This window comes from Chiloscyllium plagiosum, unplaced genomic scaffold, assembly GCF_037043375.1.
Source record: "Chiloscyllium plagiosum isolate Xiang-an unplaced genomic scaffold, Cpla_swu_hap1 HiC_scaffold_5, whole genome shotgun sequence".
Classification (NCBI taxonomy): domain Eukaryota; kingdom Metazoa; phylum Chordata; class Chondrichthyes; order Orectolobiformes; family Hemiscylliidae; genus Chiloscyllium; species Chiloscyllium plagiosum.
The window spans coordinates 16,210,308-16,225,846 of record NW_028270143.1 but is presented as its reverse complement, the minus strand read 5'-3'; positions in this window follow the sequence as shown (position 1 = coordinate 16,225,846).

The window sequence follows — 15,539 nt, the reverse complement described above, 5'->3', positions numbered from 1 at the left end:
GAAGCTGCTCCAATTATACATAGTTAAGAATCACACAACACCAGGTTATAGTCCAACAGGTTTATTTGGAAGCACTAGCTTTCGGAGTGTAGCTCCTTCATTAGGTGGTTGTCTCCGAAAGCTAGTGCTTCCAAATAAACTTGTTGGTCTATAACCTGGTGTTGTGTGATTTTTAACTTTGTACACCCCAGTCCAACACTGGCATCTCCAAATCTGAATTATACATGGCATCTCATTGGAGCAGGCAGCCGTTCCATTGTGTAGCTTGCTACTGGGAAACTGATCCAGCAGTAAGATGAGTGCACAGGGAGCTCACACATGCCATCGCCCCGTTGCCCACCCATCGACCCTGTTTCTCCATATTTTACTTCTGCTCTGCTGCTACATCTCCCATCATATCACTGCAGAATTGGTCAATTTTTTCCATTTAACACATACATAGAAATCACAGCACAATACTGAAACCAATACTTTTTATTATAAATATTTAAATATTTTTAAAAATTAAATCGTACCACAGCTCAATGACAATTATTTGCTCAATTATATTATCCATCTTTTGAAAAGGAATTGATTCACTTATCCTGTGAAAAATGTATGACAGGGAAGTTCTGGGTTATGCATGTCTGTTGAAAGGAAAAGTGCTTAGAAAGAAAGAATCTGCTTGTAATTCAAAAAAAGATTGCCCACTGAATTGTCCGAAAAAGCTTTTGGATTTCGGTTGTTTTATTCCACTTTATTTTTTAACGCATTGTTATGACATATCGAGTTGCTGCCCTCAGTGCTCCAGAATGTGGCTAAATTAGAATCTTCCTTCACCACCATGTCTGGCAGGTTCCACTTCTTGTAACGGCCACACTCTGACCTTTGAGTGGGAGAGGTCAGAAACAGGTCAGGCGGAATGGCCTGCCTGCCATTTCCTACACCTTTTGACAGCTGTAAGTAGACATCTCTTTAACCATTTAGTCAGCAAAACAAACCAGATCACACTCCAGGGGAGCTGAAGCATGTACCTTTCACCACACAGCAAACATAGCTGACCATTCTCGCATCCTTCACTTATTAGCGTTAAATTGATTCCTGAATTTGTCACAGCATTTTTTTCTCTTTTGTCTGGGTGCACCACCTAAAACTGTGTAATGGCCAAATAAAGAAGTGTTAATGTCCCTTTGGATTGCTCCAGCTGCTCGGGAGCTAACAATGCCTTTTACTTCTCACAAATTTCTAAGTTACTTTTTCAAGTTTGTCTATTGTGCTTTCATAGATCTCCCCACTAGTAGCATTTGTAATGAAATTTTATGCAAAATTGACCAGCTTACTCCCCCTACTTTGAGTCTAATAGGGTATAAATCTTAGCAATCATTTCCTTTGTTTATTTTTCCAACACACCTTCTCCATTCCTTAGGCCGTTTTAGATCCCACTATTGTCACCGACAGTTACATTTCTTCATTTAACTTGAAGAATCACCAATTTTACTATTTCCACCATTAGTGTTGACTCCTGATTGATGGTCGACATGTGTTACCTGGCATGGTTGCCTATATTTCCCCTGTGAACCCAGAAAGAGGCACTACACATCTGTTCTGAAACCTCGCCAGACCTGGCAGAACACTTCTTTTGTTGACAATCAAACTTGATGTGCAATTAGAAAAAATTACCAAAAACCTAGATCCTTTGCATATTACACCATTGTTCTCTTGCTAGAGTTGCTGCTAAAAACACTTTACTCCCTAAAATTTCACAGAACTAGATTGCACACTTTTGATGATTTCTTCGGAAAAATTATTTGATTTGAAACATCTTCAAGCGACCACTAAGCTACATGAATCTGATTGTACAATTCAGCTACAACAGAAGTATAAACCGTCAAATATACATCAGCGAAATTAAGAGTTGTAAGGTTGAACTTCATTCCCATGATTTCCTCAATGCTAATTTTGTAACCTCAGTTAAGGGCTTTCTGATAGAGATCATAATAGCCAGGTTCGTTACCTGTTCACTGTTTAAACAGTCATATTGACAAAGGCTCAAGCACAGACTTCCTTAGGTATCAGATTTGGCTCAGTAGTAGCACTCTCTCTTCAGAAGGTTATAAGTTCAAGCTTCACTCAAAGACTTGAGCATATAAGCTATACTAACACTTAGAATGAAGAGGGAGTGCTCTTGTGTTAGAAATGCCACCCTTTTAGGTTAGAAAGGAATTAAGACTCTGCCTATCCTCTCAGGTGGTACTATTTGGAGAAGAGCTGAGGAGTACTTCCAGTTAAGATCACCGAAACAGATTAACAGGGCATTTATCTACTTGTTGTTTATGGGACCTTAATATGTGCAAATAGTTCACTGCTCTTAACAGTGAATTCAAAGGGAAAAGCAGAAGACCAGTTATATTTTAGGAAACTGTTGTTTCTCACAATGCAAAGCTTATTGCTTAATTTTTAAGTAATCACAATTGTTAAGTCAAAATTTTCTGATTTAGATTTGGCAGTTGGAAACTTTGCCAATTGGAAAATTAGGTGGACATCTATGACATCAGATTGCTGCTTCTAATTTGGTTTTGTTTTATATATTGGATAACAATTCACACTGGAATAACTGAGCCCAGGGCAGCAGACATGCTGTGACATAATACCAAATGAGGGCTGTTAGTGTTGGGTCAAGGAACCTGTTTTCATTTTTTTCATTCAGTATCAATATTAAGTACTCCCAGTTATTGACTGATTGATTGATTGATTGTCGTCAACTGCATTGAGATACAGTACAAAAATGTGTTGTTTTTCATGCGATACAGGCATATTGTACCATCAGGGTAGCAGAACAGGGCAATACACAGCCTTACAGCCACAGAGAAGGTGCAGCGAGAGAGATCAGAATCAACATCTGAGAGGTGAGTTCAAAATTCTGATAACAGCGGGAAAGAAGCTGTTCTTGAATCTATTTGTACGTGCATTCAAACTTTCACATCTTCTCACAAAAGAGGATGGAAGAACCTATAACCAGTGTGGCAGGGTACCGATATGGACCACAACTTTGGGCTGCTCCCCCTCCCCTCAAGGATCCTAAAAACACATTCAGAGACATCACAAATGCTGGCACCTGAAAGGCAATACACCGACCGTGAGTCTCACTCGTTCCCACAGAGCCTCCTATCTGTCCCCCTAACAATGGAGTTCCAAATGACTACTGCTCTGCTCCTTCACCCCCGCTTCCCTTCTGAGCAACAGGGACAGACTCTGTGCCAGAGACCTGTACCCCATGGCTTACCCCTGGCAAGCCATCCCCCCAACAGTATCCAAAACGGTATAGAGGGACTGGGCTATGTTCACAACTCACTGCAGTTTCTTGCAGTCTTGAGAGAAGTTGCCATACCAGATAGGATGCTTTCCATGGTGCACCAATAAAAATTGGTAAGAGCCCTTGTGGACATGCTGAATTTCTTTAGCCTTGGACACAATCATGATACTGCATTTGAGGAAGGCAAAGAGCAAAATCTCATAGGTGGACCAGAACAGTTTTTTGGTGAATATCACTCCCAGGAATTTGACGCTGTCAATCATCTCCATCTCAGCCCCATTGATGTAGACAAGGGCATGCCCTCCACTCTGCTTTCTAAAGTCAATGACAACTTCTTTGTTTTGCTAAAGTTGATGGAGAGATTATTGTCTGAGACTTAGGTCTCTGAGTTTAAAGATGACTTTATTTGAAATTATGGTGAACTAAGAAGTTGAGTGTAATAATGTTTCCAAAATTGTGTCTGTGATACATTTGCACATAGCTGATGTGAAGGATATTGGATGCCATTTGGAAGAGAGGTCAATTTGAATGCACTTAACATCTATAGAATGTATGAAGAGCAGGTAAAACAAAACTCTGATGGAGTGCTAGTGCTGCCATTTTGAAACTCATTGTTCTATTAAAGTCTGGCCTTAACATCAACAAATGAACACATATTACACAACACAAGTGATCTTTACCTCAGTGATATTGAGAAGGAATAACAACCACTGATATGTTAACCTTTTATTGACCTCTTCTGACAATTCCTACAGTTAGGAACATGCTTGGTGTTATCATTGATATTTCAAAAATCAAGAAGCCTTACAGGGACAAAAAAAACTTGATTGACTTCAAGACCATTTGTTCCGAGCTTTTGCTCTTGAAATTATACATGATTGGGGGAATGAGCAGAACAAATTGATAGAAGAGTGGGGAAGGAGGAGAAGGAAGAGGGGAAGAAGGTTGGGAATCAGTATCTCCTAAGGATGTTCAGGGAGGAATTCACCAACCTGCCCCTTAGCGATAGCTGATATTAGAAATATTTGTGCTTTACTAAGAGGTTTTGACTCAACTGAATCAACTGCTGTAACCACAACTTCACACGTAAAGCAGGGCAAGAATCTTCATGGATCAGGTGTCATTTGCTTTTTCTGTACTGCGTGCCAACACATCCATGTACCTGAATGTGATTTCACTATCATAATGTGTAGATGGTATGTGACCAGAGACACTTTGGTTAATTTGTTTGGAGCCCTGCTTGCTAACTGTACTTCAACCACTATGACATAGCAAATGGTGGTTACCAGTTGACAAGGGTTATTTACAGGTGAAATGGCTCATGATTCTGTCTCATACCTTATGGATAAATGCTCCGCATGCATACAGTCAGAGCCAAACTGCAACTTGAGCAGATAATTGGTGTGTCGGAAACGACAATTTGGCTGCTTGCAACACTCTGGCACAGCCGTTTAGTGTTTTATCCAGAACACTCACCACTGCACTACAGTCAAAGTGTCAGGAAACCCACACAGTGTGATCTGAGAAATACAGAGCTGAAAAATGTGTTACTGGAAAAGCACAGCAGGTCAGGCAGCATCCAAGGAGCAGGAGAATCAATGTTTCGAGCATAAATCCTTCTTCAGGAAGAAGGGCTTATGCCCGAAACGTCAATTCTCCTGCTCCTTGGATGCTGCCTGACCTGCTGCGCTTTTCCAGCAACACATTTTTCAGCTCTGATCTCCAGCATCTGCAGTCCTCACTCTCTCTGAGAAATACAGTCAATGAGTGTCTCACAATTTGAGCTGAGATGTTGCATACTACATAGTTCTGCCATCATGAGAGAACAGCCCTAGTCACTATCTATTGGGCCAGAAGCTGAGAAGCAAGAATACAAGGCAGCAGAATCTTCTCCCTTTCTCATAACCCACCTCACCTGCCATCCAGCTGAATCTTCCACACAGGACTACTGGAACAAGTACTTGTCATTCACTGAAAGATCTTTATGTATTCCCACATTCAAAACATTGCAACTTTCTCAATTGCTGATATTGGACAAGTGCTGTAGATAACACACATTTTATAATTCCTTATTGAAAAGCTCCTCTATAATCTAGTATTTTCAGATATGTAGTAATTTAGTACTACAGAGCTTGAGTTTTACTAAGAAAACTACACACATTATGTTGAAGCTTTTCAATTTGCACTCATCAGGGCAATTTTCAAGAATACTCTTAAAAGTGAAACATAATTTTATACTGTATGAGAGGAGTGTACTAATTGTGGACAAGTGGACTGTGATTGGTAGAGGTGTTTCCAGGAGAACACAGTGGTTAATGATAATTGATAGCAAACTATTGGCCTGACAATTCGAAATTGGTTGTTAGCATAATGCCAGCAGTTTACTGGAAGCCACATATATTATTACACAGAGCCTTGCTGTTTGCAGACCAAAAATCACATAATGGACTGTGCTTGTCTCAACGCAACAAAATAGATGTTACTCACTTTCTGGGTCATTTCTCAGGGTACACACCAATCAGAGTTCAAAATCTAGACAAAGTCTGGCAGTGAACTGTCAATCAACCATACTTGGTCCATGCTCTGTGGCAATGTCTCTACCAATCAGCAAATAGTATAAATGTTGGTTTTCATTTTTATCAGTATCCTTGTGAACTCTCCCGATGAGCAAAAGACAACATACTGCAACAGAAAAGGTCCTCTTCATAAAAATGTTTGCTTCACTTATAACATTGCACATTTGAGTGGCTTAAACAGCTAAGATTAAAAAAAACTTGCTTGAGCTTTCATCCAGTTGTGTAAAATTTATATATGTTATGATTAACATTTGACTAAAAGCTTATTTTTAAAATGCCAAAGATGTGCATGCTAGTTTAATTTTCTATTTTATACCAATCATTATTATTTGTGATTAGATTCTCTACAGTGTGGAAACAGGCCCTTTGGCCCAACCAGTCCACACCAATCCTCTGAAGAGTAACCCACCCAGACCTACTTCCCTCTGATTAGTGCACCTAACACTTTGGGCAATTTAGCATACCCAATTCACCTGACCTGCACATCTTTGGATTGTGGGAGGACATGGGGAGAATGTATAAACTCCACACAGACAGTTGCCCAAGACTGGAATCAAACTTGGGACCCTGGTGCTATGAGTCAGCAGTGCTCACCACTGAACCACTGCACTGCCCTGTTATATTCTGTTTCTCAATTGTAGGAGAGCAGAAAGTTTCAAAAAACATTTATCACTATTTTGCACGATTACCAGAAAAATTGTTGCCAACACAAGTTCTACAATGGAAAACAGATCCAAAATAATTTAACTTGGAAAGGACTGTTGGATTTCAGGTAACTAAAATCCAGGAAAATCTCTTCAAAGTCCGGAAGCAGATCTTGAAGACAAGCTGTCAGAGTCCCATCTGTGAGCTCCTGTTCAGTGACCAAATCTTTTCCACCATGTCCTAACATTCTTTCAAGATATAATGACAGCAAATGTTCCACTATTACGATCAATACCCTGGTCATTATGTTAGCAAAAGAAGCAGCAAATCACATTTACTTGGATTGTCAGACTCATTACTATAAGCAGATGGCAGGCTCTTGCACCACAATACAGAGAAGAAAAGACTGACATCACTTCAAATTAAAATCTGTAAAACTAATATACACTTCAGACTTTTGGTAACAGATGAGCATCCATCTCACAAATGTTCTTTCTTTATTGGCTATATGAAAAATTTGCAATAGACAGCAACACACAGGTGCAGTAATGCTAAAGCTATACCTTTTCTGCAGATTTTCTGATCTGCATTTTTTGTCTTTACACTGATTCATGAAGGTGCATAGCCAAGTGCCTTATTAATATGCAAACAAGGGTATCATGATGCATATGGCTTATGAATTAGCATTTCATGATATCTGCTATCAACAGGGGTTGGTGGTAATTGTGAAAAAAAAAACAATTAGCTGGTTTGTGTTTATCTTTTTGAAAAACAGGGAGCTGGCCAGTTGGATAACTGTCATGAAAATTTACATTTCTAGAAAATTCATGGAAATTGTAGTAACAGAAACAATGGATTGGTAGACCCGAAAGTATGAAAATATCAACTTTCATTGTATTGCAATTCCTAAAAATGTTATAATCGCTTGCTTTTTCAGACCTGGCCAAATATTGCAAACATATCACAGCAGTTACAAACAACAAAAGATTTTAGCATTTCCTAAAATAAGTTGGAAAATTCCCTCCTTGCACCAGGTCCAATTACTGAATAAATTCTGTTTTTAGAAAATGGGTTTATGATTGCTGAAGAAATTGTCACTGTTGTTATATTGTTTAATATTCTGGTGTAGATGAAAAATATCCTGACTATGATGACACCTGTGGCCCCCATAAACTTGTTCTGTGGTTCTCACACATTCAAAATAATCAAACTTTCTGGAACTACTGTGACTGTATTTCTCAGATCACACTGTGTGGGTTTCCTGACATTGTGACTGTAGTGCAGTGGTGGGCGATCTGGATAACAATGTATACACATGAACATACAGTTACATATATGTATAATTACAGAATAATATGACAATATTACTTTCACCATATAAGAGAATTATAACAAACCTCAATTCTGGAAGAAATTCAATAGGTGCCACATTCTCGAGGACAGGCTCAGATTCAAAGCTAAGGCTCACTCAATTCATGAGAGATGCTACGAGCAGCCAAGTACAATATGATGAATTTTGTAATTGTGTGTGATTAACAGCCACCCCAACCAACCTTTGTACCATTAAATAAAAATTAAAATCCCCCATTCTGGTATGAGACAAAAAAAGTGTGAGGTGAAGGGAAAGACAGGCTTTACATCTCCATTTAAGTGTCAATTAAATCTTCCACTTGCCCTCATTGTAAAGATGCCCTTCACTTTTCACTTCTGATTGTGAAATAAACAAAGAGGTAAATGATCATAGGCTGTCAAGAAATGCCTAGTGTTTAACGTTGTTAAACAGAACAAATTCTATCCTAGTCAGGTAAACAAATCAATGCTTTGGTTTGTTTATTTTAAATGTGTCAGCCATGGTCCACTGCATAACGTGTTTGTCCCTGTACTATCTATCATACTTTTTGTGGCAGGACAAACATTCGATACCTAAGGCTGAGTTGCCCACTCCAAAAGGGACAATGGGAAGGAGCTGGCATTCCCATTCAGAGAAGAAGGCCAACTGACAAATAAAGTAAGACAAATGATGTGACTGATTATTTCCTCAGATACTAAATCAATGACATTATTATCACTACAATTATAGCACTAATGTAAACAAATGCTTCGTGCAGCCACGTGTTTAGTAATAAATAGAGAGCCCAAAATGAAACAAAGAAATGAACTGAGTTTATCGTGACATACAGATTGTTTTGGAATAAAAATGCTCTTACAATATATAAAATCATTCACCTTTCAGTATGTATTTTAAATTGATTATCTGGAGAGAGAAGATAATAATGAACTGCTTTTGGGAGATTTAGGTGACTTAGACTTATATTGTAGCATGACCCTTACTTATCCCTGAATAGTGAAACATGCGTTTTATTTTCTGTCATCATGACTGGTTATACTTTATGATGCTGTAAATGGGCAATCACATATCAGAAAAAGGTGGAAAAAGCAATCAAAAAAAGGAAAACGGAGGGGATGCTCTTTGTGTTTTACAATAGATGTTGTGCTGGTTGGGGTTGACTTACCTGTAACCCACCTGACAACTGACAGAATTGGATCTGATGTCTGTTTGAATTCAGCTCAATTCTACTTCCTATTGACTTAAATTAATAAGGCTATCAACCAACTGATAGAAAGTATTCAGCCTATTAGCAAGTCAACTAAACACTATTTAACTCAATAAATTTGTAAGTTATTCCACCAGATAGTTTTTATAACACTGGTGTAATGTTAATTCGTGGTGCCAAAAGCAGCTATGAATTCTCTTCGAAAATAATGGAAATTTCTTCAAAAAATTATGAGGACATTTTCTCTGATTGAAATTAAGAAATAAGATGTGATGGCAATTGTGATTAATATAGCACAGCCATCTACTAATTAACAAGACCCTTTTGAAAGTTGTATTTATTGAGAAATGATTTGAAGAAGGTACTTGCATTTTAAACATTGGTTTGAACATTATTGACAAATCTGATTAACTTGTAAATGTGCTCATGATTATTTCTATTCTTTGAGCAAATCACAAATTGCGATTGCATGCAGTACTAACGGACTCTGGAAGGTAGGGGAAAGTGAGGACTGCAGATGCTGGAGATCAGAGCTGAAAAATGTGTTGTTGGAAAAGCGCAGCAGGTCAGGCAGCATCCAAGGAGCAGGAGAATTGACGTTTCGGGCATAAGCCCTTCTTCCTGAAGAAGCCCGAAACGTCGATTCTCCTGCTCCTTGGATGCTGCCTGACTTGCTGCGCTTTGGACTCTGGAAGGATTTTCTGACAATGGACATGAGCAATTGCACACATTAATGACATCATCAGCGACATTCAGGGTGGAGTGCTCCCAGCCCCTGAGTATCGTGGGCAATATTAATTCTTCCTTTAAGGTTTCAATGGCGAGTTCCAAATCTCACGAATAAATAGCAATTACCTTATTTGCATGTGTTTGTATTTCATTGTTAGCTAATGTTGCCTCATTTTTATGCAGGAGAAAGTGAGGACTGCAGATGCTGGAGATCAACGCTGAAAATGCATTGCTGGAAAAGCGCAGCAGGTCAGGCAGCATCCAAGGAGCAGGAGAATCGATGTTTCGGGCATGAGCCCTTCTTCAGGAATGAGGAGAGGCAGTCACCGCTCTTGAACCACATAATGTGATGTTGTGAATAGATCTCTCCTCATTCCTGAAGAAGGGCTCATGCCCGAAACGTCGATTCTCCTGCTCCTTGGATGCTGCCTGACGTGCTGCGCTTTTCCAGCAACACATTTTCAGCTCATTTTTATGCAGTTTGTGTTAACCCATGCACCGCCAAGAAACTTAGATAGTGGCTAATCTCGGACAGGAAAGTCAGGGTGGTTACCTGCGGGATACAACTTTGAAACTTTATTGCTGGAACAGCACAGCAGGTCAGGCAGCATCCAGGGAACAGGAGATTCGACGTTTCGGGCACAGGCCCTTCTTCAGGAATGAGCAGAGAGTGTTCAGCAGGAGAAGATAAAAGGTAGGGAGGAGGGACTTGGAGGAGGGGCGTTGGAAATGTGATAGGTGGAAAGAGGTCAAGGTGAGGGTGATAGGTCGGAGTAGAATGGAGGCGGAGAGGTCAAGAAGAAGACTGCAGGTCAGGAAGGCGGTGCCGGGCTGGAGGGATTCGGCTGAGACAAGGTGGGGGGAGGGGGGATGACAAGGTGGGGGGAGGGGGGATGAAGAAACTGGTGAAGTCCAAGTTCATCCCCTGTGGTTGGAGGGTTCCCAGTCGGAAGATAAGACGCTCCTCCTCCGACCGTCGCGTTGTTGTGGTTTGGCGGTGGATGAGTCCAATGACCTGCATATCCTCGGTGGAGTGGGAGGGGAGTTGAAATGCTGTGCTACAGGGTGGTTGGGTTGGTTCGTCCGGGTGGCCCTCTCTCAACTCTCTAGTTACTCTCTAGTTACTTATTCTGTCTTAAGGTCTGTTCACCAACATCACATTATGTGGTTCAAGAGCAGTGACTGCCTCATCCATGGAAAATGGCATTAGCAAAACACCAGTCTTATCAAATCATCATGATTCATACTGGATGAACACACAATATACTTCAGCATTTCACCATTGCATTTTGATCTCACCTTACATTGTAATACCAACCCTCAAAAACTCCATTCCATTTTCCCAATTCCTCATTCTCCGTCACATCTGTTCTGATGAGGAGATGTTCCACTCCCAAACATCCCAGATGTCTTCCTATCTCAAAAAACGTTTTCTTTCCCTGCCTCTTTCATCTAGACAACCCTCCACCACACCCTGCTCCACTGCTCTAATCCTGCCCCCTCTCTGAACCTAATAAAGATAGGGTCATCCTTGTCCTCACTTTCCACCCAACCAGCATCTGCATCCAACGTATCATCCTCAAACACATCTGCCAACTCCAATTAGACCCGACACACAGAGCATCTTCCCATCTCTCTCAACTTTCTGCAAAGACTGTTCCCGTCACCACTCCTTGGTTCACAACATGCTCCCCACCAACCCCTGCAATCCCACCATCCATCCTCCACCTTCCAATCCCGGTACCTTCTATTGTATACCACAGCCCGCACCTCCATCTAGGACCCCAAATAATCTTTCCAGGTGAGACAGAGGTTCATCTGCATCTCCTCCAATCTACTCCACTGTATCCAGTGCTCCCAATGTGGTCATCTCTACATTGGTAATGTAGACTAGGTGACCATTTCGCCCAGCATCGTCGACAGGTCCAAAATGGCCATCTTGACCTCCCGGTCATTACCCATTTCAATTCCCACACCCAATCCACCTCCAACATGTCCATCCTTGGCCTCCTCCATTACCGTAGTGAACCAGACTTCAGATTGGAGGAACAACCTCTTATCTTCCACCTCGGCAGCCTACAGCTTGGAGGAGTTAACATTGAGTTCTGTAATTTCAGAAAACCTCCCTACTCACCTTCCCCCTGCCCCCCAATTCCCCCCCAACATCCTCCCCTCCCAACCCCTGGCTCCCTTTCCAGCCCTGCCTCCTCCCTTCCTTTCTCCCCACTGACCCTTCCTTCCAGTTACCAACCGGATTCATCCCTCTCATCGATCAAACAGGTCGTACCCACTACCTGCGTCCAACCATCACTACCTCACCAATCCACTACTAGTCCCATCTCACCCCCCCCCCCACTCTTTATCTGTAGCTCCCCATACCCTCACATCTAGTCCTGAGGAAGGGTTATACCCAAAAAGTTGACTTCTCCACCTTGTGATGCTGCCTGGCTTGCTGTGTTCTTCCAGCCTCCTGTTTGTCTACTTTGTCTCTATTGTAATACAACAGCTATCTCATGCATCTGAATTTGCTTTCTTCGCATTCACTCACTTTAGTCTTTCTCGGACACTCACACAATGTTCCTGCCATTACTTGTTTTTTGTTTAGCTCATTGCTGCTTCAATGAGAACTTACATGGCCACAGTATCTCTGAGGCAAAAGTGAGGACTGCAGATGATGGAAATCAGAGACTAGATCAGAGTAGAAAAGCACAGCAGGTCAGGCAGCCTCCGAGGAGCAGGAAATTCGACGTATCGGGCAAAAGCCCTTCATCAGGACTGAAGGCAGGGAGACTCCGGGATGGAGAGATAAATGTGTGTGGGGTGGGGGGGGGGGGGGGGGGGGGGGGGGGGGGGGCGAGGGGGTGTGTGCTGGAGAGAAGGTAGCAAAGAGTATAATAGGTGGATGGGGGTGGGGATGAAGGAGATAGGTCAGAGAGGAGGGTGGAGTGGATAGGTGGGAAGGAAGATTGGCAGGTAGGACAGGTCATGAGGCTGGTGCTGAGCTGGAAGGTGAGGTGGGGGAAGGGAAATGAGGAAACTGGGGAAGTCTACATTGATGCCCTGGGGTTGAAGTGTTCCGAGGCGGAGATGAGGCGTTCTTCCTCCAGGCGTCGGGTGGTGAGGGAGCGGCGGTGGAGGAGGTCTGACCTGACTTGCTTTTCAGCACAAACAGAGAGGTAGGCGGCTTGCCTGGTTGGCAGCACCAAACCTTCTGTCAAGGGGACAGACAGTACTCTATAGATTATGGTATCATACTATTCAATATTAGACCTACATAAGTGTCAGCAGCTTATGCAGCAAGCACACTGCATACAATTCAACCAAATGTCCATGTCTGATAGTCAAAGAAGAACAGTCCTCAGTTGACTGAAAAGGTGGGGGGGAACTATAGTCAGTGTGTGATTCCTCAAAACTCAGTGGACTGAATCATGACGAGGTGGCACTATCTGCACAAGTCCATCTAAGGGGTGCCCATTGATCCTGGGGGTTGGAGCAGTAAATGTCAAGGAGAGTCATCAGGGGACTCTATGCTGTGCAGTGGAAAATGAGAAACTCAAATGTGTGCATGAGCTGCACTCTGCTGTGACAATGATGGATTAGAACAGTGAAGGGACAATTCCAAATATACAGGCAGGATATGATCAGGCATGGTGGGGCACAAGGGAGGAGAGTTTTTTTATAATTCACAGTTAAGGAGAACAAAAGAACAGAATAATATTTAAATGGAGAAAAGCTGCAGAAAGCTGCAACACAAAGGTACTTGGGGGTACTTGTGCACAAAACACAAAAAACTAGCACACAGATGCAGCAGGTAATCAGGAAACTAATGGAATATTGGTCCTTACTTCAAGGTGGTTGGAGTATAAGAGTAGGGAAGTCTTACTACAACTGCACAAGGTGCTGGGGACACCCCATCTAGAGTACCATGAGCAGTTAAGGTTCCCTTATTGAAGGAAAGCTATCATTTCATTGGAGGCGTTTCAGAGAAGGTTTACTAAAATGATCTCTGGTATGAAGGGATTGCCTTATTAGCAATGCCTAAGCAGGTTAGAAGTCTGCTCGCTGGAGTTTAGAAGAATGAGAGATGATCTTGTTGAAACATATCAGATTCTTAAGGGGCTTGACTGGGTAAATGTTGAGAAAATGTTTCCCCTCATGGGGCAGTTTAGAATCAGAGTATAGTCTCAGAAAAAAAAGGGGCACCAATTTAAAATTGAGAGGGTTATGAGTCCTTGAAACTCCTTGCCAAAAAGAGAGCTGAGGGGGTAGAGTTCCTTTGTATACTTAAGGTGGAGATTGATGGATTCTTGATCAGTAGGGGAATTACAGGGTTATGGGGAAAACACAGAAAGCAGATATGAGGAATATCGGATTAGCTATGGCTGATTGAACAACATTATAGCAGGGCAGGCTTGAAGGACTTAATGATCTAGTCATGTTCCTATTTCTTCTGGTCTTATTGGCTGCTGCGAGACAAGGACAACATGGTTGATGATTCCTTTATGCAATGTGATGACTGATGTAGAATGTGGATACAATGCAGCCCACTCTTCCACCAGGGTGATTGTGGAATAGAGCACAGAGTCTCTGAAGATGCCTGGATTGCTTTGGCAGGGCCTTGCAGTACCGTCTAGATACAGTGTGTCATATATTCCTGTTTGGGCTGTGCCCTGCACAACTGCACCATAGAAAGAGGGGATGCCCTGGATGCTGACGAGACGTGAAGGAGGCATTGTCTTCCAAGGATTGAGATGAAGATATTGAAAGGGGAAAACGTCATATTGAGAATGCCAGTGCATGTATCATTGGGTGCAAGAAGCTAGGCAGAACTTAATTGACACCCCTTTCTAAGATGTCTGCGTTGAGTGAAGACATAATCCACTTAATTGTACATGTTGTTGCTGCAAAGACAAGCAACCCCTATTTACTGGCAAAGAAACACATACAGGTAGTTCTTCTATAACACAATGGTTGTGTTCTTCTGCATTATAGAAAAAATTGCACTTTAGCTACAGTGCTTAAAGTGTTGGTGATGTAATTGTGTTAGAGCCAACACGTGTTTTAAAAGTTTGTGCTTTAGAAACAGTGTCCCCAATTCATCAATCGCGTTACAGTGAATCCACGCGAGCCAAGTGTGCGTTACAGCAGAATGACCTGTGGAGTTTTTAACATGGTGGGGTTTCTTTGCCTTTCCTGTTGTGCAACAAAAGTCTCCATGGCCAACTGCTTGAATACTTTATATTACCTGTTGTTCCTACATCCAAGAAAGAACACGTTGTACTTTGTGATGAGTGTTAGGGGAAGAATAGCAGTAGTTCACTTTGAGTTTTGACATTAAATGCCACTCTGAAAAATGCTGAGACTTAATTTTTGATCATGTATCTGAAAACTGTGTAATAAGCTCTCCTATAGAGGAAATGTTATGGAAGTCCGTGGGTTATAGTAAATCTTAATCCGTAGACTGTCACCAGAGATAGAAACAGGAAGGTTCCTCTCTGTTTCTATCGATGGCGACAGTCTATGGACTGACATTTACTATAAACCTACAGACTCCCTAACTACCTGGACAATGCGTCTCCCCATCGAGTATCCTGCAAGAACTCTCTCTGTTTTCTCCATTCCTTCGCCTCTGTTGCATCTGCTTGGACGAGGAGACATTCCACTCCCAAGCATCCCAGATGTCCACCTAGTTTGAATAACGTGCTTGTCCCCACTCCAGAATGCCCTCCACCGCAGCTCCTC